This window comes from Montipora capricornis, chromosome 10, assembly GCF_036669925.1.
Source record: "Montipora capricornis isolate CH-2021 chromosome 10, ASM3666992v2, whole genome shotgun sequence".
NCBI classification, from domain to species: domain Eukaryota; kingdom Metazoa; phylum Cnidaria; class Anthozoa; order Scleractinia; family Acroporidae; genus Montipora; species Montipora capricornis.
Genome location: NC_090892.1, coordinates 22,188,029 through 22,193,550, shown reverse-complemented (window position 1 = coordinate 22,193,550; position 5,522 = coordinate 22,188,029).

Here is a 5,522-nt window from a genome sequence, read left to right as displayed (position 1 = left end):
AACTTGAAGAGGGCAAATTCACGGTAGAGGAAGTTTGTTCCAAAGAAGTGGTGCAAAGAATTCCAGAAATATACTTGAAAAGTTCTCTGAAGAATCAATGGACTGCTGTTCTGTAAATTGCATATACGGAGATGGTAGATATACTACGCAGATGCATAAAATCCGAGAGCACGAGAAATTGGAGTCTACAACTCCAATCAGTTTATGACATGCTTCCTTATTTTGCCGCTGCTGGTCACCGACTTTATGCTAAATCGGGCTATATCTACCTACATATGTCGCGTGAGTTTCAGAACACTCACCCAAACATTTACAAGAAATATCAGAATGGATTTCATTTTGTAAGGGGACGTGATCCACCGATTTGCATGAATGAACAAGTTCGGGACAAGTTCCTGTACAGCTACTAAGGAAATCAGTTACAGGCAGCTAAACTCTATCGACATCGATACACTCAGAGCTAATTTAATGGCGTCTGAATTGTGTACCAGCGTTTTCACGGATTTGGATATGATGGTCTCCTACTACAACTCCACACTGTCGTCGTTACTTGATAAATATGCCCCTCTGAGAACTAAGTCTGTTGCTAACAGGAGGCGTGTGCCTTGGTTTGACCACAAAATTAAGGATGCTATTAAGGCTAGGCGGAGAGCTGAGAGGAAATGGCGCTATTCTAAATCTGCACAGGATCTAAGTGTTTTCAAAAAGAAGAAAAACCATGCAATATACTTGATGAACCAAGCTCGCTGTGATTATTACACCAATCATATCCAGCAAAACAGTTCTGATCAGAGAAAACTGTTTAATGTTACAAAGTCCGTGTTGTGTGACACTAACACTGCATCGTTTCCTCGTGTTGACAACGTTCGGCTTGCCAATGATTTTGGAAATTTCTTTGCACAGAAGATTTAGAATATAAACGCGTCTTTAGCTAATTTATCTACATCATCTGTACCATCTCTACCTGCTACTGACATTACATGCCTGAAAGAACGGTTTACCGGTTTCAAGACTCTCTCTCAAGAACAAGTGCGCTTGTTGATTAGTAAAGCAGCGGGCAAATCTTGTCAACTCGACCCCATTCCCACTCCCATCGTTCTCAAGTTGCTGGATGTTCTACTGCCAGTTATCACTAAACTGATTAACCTCTCTTTTGACACCGGTCGATTCGCTGAGGCCTGGAAAGAGGCGCTTGTGTTACCATCTCTCAAGAAGCCTGGTTTGGACTCTGCGTTCAAAAATTTCCGTCCAGTCAGTAACCTCTCTTATATTTCTAAATTGTCGGAGAGGGCTGGGGTTGAGCAGTTTATGGAGCATCTGACTGCCAATGATTTACATTCTCCGCTTCAATCGGCGTATAAACAGCAACACAGCACCGAGACGGCCTTACTTAAAGTTAAGAATGATATTTTGATGTCTATGGACGAGCAACATGTCACCTTGCTTGTATTATTAGATTTAAGTGCAGCTTTTGATACTATACATCATGATAAGCTGATTGATCGTCTTGAGTCTGATTTGGGAATAACTGACAATGCGCTTGCCTGGTTTAAATCGTATCTCTCTGACCGGTTCCATCGTGTTTCTGTAAATGGTAGTCTCTCACATCAGTTTCCCTTAAAACAAGGTGTTCCTCAAGGATCATGTTTGGGTCCCTTGCTTTTCACTATCTACACACGCAAACTGTTCCAGATTGTTGAAAGCCACCTCCCACAAGTTCACTGCTATGCTGATGATACACAGTTCAGTCGATCTGCGGATGCTGATTTTGCCATCAAGTCCATGACTGACTGTATCCGTGACATTAGGAGTTGGATCAGTGATTTCAGATAATCTTATGCTAAACGATGATAAGACAGAATTTTTAATTATAGGTACTAGGCAGCAGCTGGCCAAGGTTAACATCAGTTGCATTAGGGTTGGGTCTACTGATGTTTGTCCTGTAACAGTAGCTAGAAACCTAGGCTCTTGGTTTGATGAGCAGCTCACTATGTCAACTCATATTAGCAAGTTATGCGGTGTTGCCTTTTACCATCTGCATAATATCAAACGCATTCGCAAGTATTTATCTCGAGAATCAACGGAAATGCTTGTCCATGCATTTATTACATCTCGTGTTGATTGTTGTAACAGTCTTCTGTATGTGCTGCCCAACTACCAGCTTAACAAATTGCAGAGAGTTTTGAATGCCTCAGCCAGGCTAGTTTGTAATGCCCCTAGGTTTTGCCACATCTCACCCCTTCTTCGTGGTCTGCATTGGCTTCCTGTTAAAGCCCGGATTCAATTTAAGATACTGCTTATTACATTCAAAGCAATTCACGGCCTTGCTCCTAAATATCCATGCGATTTAATAACATTTAAATCGTCCTCATATAACCTTAGGTCTTCAGGTAGTATTTTACTTTCTATGCCAATTGTTCGATCGAAGACGTTAGGTGATAGAGCTTTTATGGTAGCAGCGCCAAGGCTCTGGAACTCTCTTCCAAAAAAACTCCGTGAGATTTACTAATGTGAACAGTTTTAAGGCTCATATTAAGACTTATCTTTTTAGGACTTTATAATGGTGAGCAATTTTATATTCAATTCTTACTTGCATACATATATATTATTGAGTTTTTATATGCATTATCTTTTGTTAAATTCTTGTAAAGTAATGCAGTTGTAATGCGCAGCTGATCATTCTCATGTTAAGCTGCGCACAATAAGTTCACAAATTATTATTATTATTATTATTCTAATGCGCACCGTTAAGACGAGCGGTGGCTTAACTCGAGATAAAGGATTGTCAGAGACGCAGTGGCTTGTTTTTTGACTTAATCAATGCCACCCTTACTGGTGTTAGGGATTTACCTTGTTAATAGTATTGATTTTGGTTTACGTTACCACAATCAGTACAAATCAGACTGATATTCTCACCTTTAAATTACAGGTATCAAACTAGTGAACAGCATAAGGACTCCACAGAAGCAAGAAAGCTGCGCGATTATAATGACACCCCTGATCTACTTGATTGCCTTTCCCAGAGAGATCCATTTTCCAAGGGTCATGCGCTGCGCTGCATTGGGACAGGTGTCCTTGTTGATGAAGAAGTTAATGTCGATAAGTGCAAGGAAGTGAGAGACAAAGTGTTAAGGTTGGTAAAACTATGCGCCACTACTCATTTCAAGTAAAGCTATGATCCTGGCAGTTTTTTTATGGACGCAATTTTAGCAATTGCTGGGAGAAGTCTGAAAAATACAGGAACTCAACAGGGTTTGAACCCGTGACTTCACGATACCGGTGTGACGCTCTAACCTACCAAGCAAGGAAGTCAATTGCTAAAATTATGTCCATAACTGCGAGGATCATAGTTTTACTTGATTTCATATCCGCAGTTCAGTATATGATTTATTTCATATATCACTTTGTTCACTACTCGTTTCGTAAGAAAGACCAAGTAGTTATTGTAATGCGCTGTTATCAAACAAAAAAGAAGATCACACGAGACACTAAGTAAAAAAAAAACACAGCGTCCAGTTCAACTCCATTTCTTTATATCTAACCCATCATGTCTTGCTGACGTAAAAGCACGCGGTTTGAATGTCACACAAAACGTGACATGAACATTACACTTCTCCTTTCCTTTAACTAGAAATCTAACGTTAACCCGCAAAAGAAAAATGCAATAAAATAACAATAAAAACCCATGCAGAAAAACTATCATTGGTAAGTCCAGTTGGTCACCAACCCGGACCACTCGATACGGAGTCGAGCGCACTAACCATGAGGCCATTGCGCCACCCAAACTCTGAAAGTTAAATTGTTGCAAAATCCACGTTATCTCTATCTTTGCTAATTGGTATTGTAGCCGTACGTGTCAAAATAAATGGAGTTATTGGGCAATTACTCTGAATACCTGAAAGGTACGGTTGACTTTGTTTGGTGCGGCAAAATGGTCAATAGAATTTCCTTGGCTAAAGGCAATTCGCTTGATCCCTTGGAGCAATACATTCCACCGTCCCTCTTTAACGAAACTACGTTTCCAGCTGAAAAAAAATAACAGCCGTGGTGTCGAGTGTCGTTGGAAGGGATTCGTGCCCGCGCGAGTCTTCAAACAGCCTCAATTGTTACAGAGTTTTCTGAAAATCCGGATTTATATCATGCGGTGGGGCAACCAAAGCGATGAGAACTGTGTTGGGGTTTTAGTGTTAAACGTTTAACGACGTTCGCCGTCTACCCTTGAGTGGGCCCATTTTCATTTGTGGGACTAACGCTCACATGGTTCATATGGGTATAAAATAGCACTTCACATCACCCTTTCATAGTTAATTCTGTTGAAATATAAGTACTACACGGCTGACATTTGCATAAACGTAACCCCTTAGCCTACCCCTTGTAATTTCAGTTTTAGTTGTTGATTTAAATTGTTGGTTATTGTTTGCAAGGCTTGTTTGTTTACTGCTCTCAGCTCAGAGGTGTTTGATCACTGTAAACTGTACACACTAATGACGATTAATTTTGTACTCTATGCAGAAGCATAGTTATATCCATATACACTATATTGCTTTCTGGGGTTAAATCTAGAAACGGGCACGTGGGGAGCTCCGCTTTTAGGCTTGGCTAAATCTATATATTAAATATTGATACGCCATATCCCCCGGGGGAGAGAGAGAGAGGGGGGTGGGGGGGGCTACTCCCAGAAAAATTGGGTAGGGGTGTGCGGCCCGCTTCCCAAAAACCCTTACCCTATTTATGACCAAAATCTGCGATTTTCCCTACCCTATTTATGACCTCACCAAAAATTTGATACCCAATTTATGACCTGACCCTTAAATCAATACCCTGGTGCAGACCTGCCTTATAATTATTCCCTAGTTCAGACCAATGTTAAAGGCAATTTTTATCTGCTTTTATTAGGTAGGTTACATGATAAAGAAGTAGCTTCTAAATAAAAAACGAATTCAAGACTAGAGTGCAAAAATGGATACCCTATTTATGACCAAAATGGCGGAAAATTGGCCAAAATCGATAACCTATTTATGACCAAATCGGCTGAAAACCCCTACCCTTTGGGGACGCACATACCTATATAGCCCATATAAGGGAGTACCCCGCAGTACAGGATGGGCAGTGCAATAAATGTTGAATTTGCGCCCAAAGATGTTGTAATCTTTGCTTCGCGGCTCGATCGGTAAACATCCACCACCAGCCACCTCTAATTCGGCGAATAGTTGCTAATTAGCGTGAAATTTACCGTGGAAATTACTAGTTAGGCAATGAATTTTACTATAGAAGAAAGACAAGCGAGTGATTTGATTTAGCAGTAACCGGAAACACCAAAATGCGAACAATTCCAAAACCTCTTCTTTTCACCAACCCTACAGGCAATAAGAATAAATAACCCAGGAGCTCAGCTTTTTGGCTTGGCAAATCTAAATATTATACACGCCAAAAAGATATCAGTATTTTCTTTCCATTGAGAAAAAAAATTAAGACGTTGTTCTGATAAGAGATCATTTCAATCATTCAAGGTCAACTCTGGA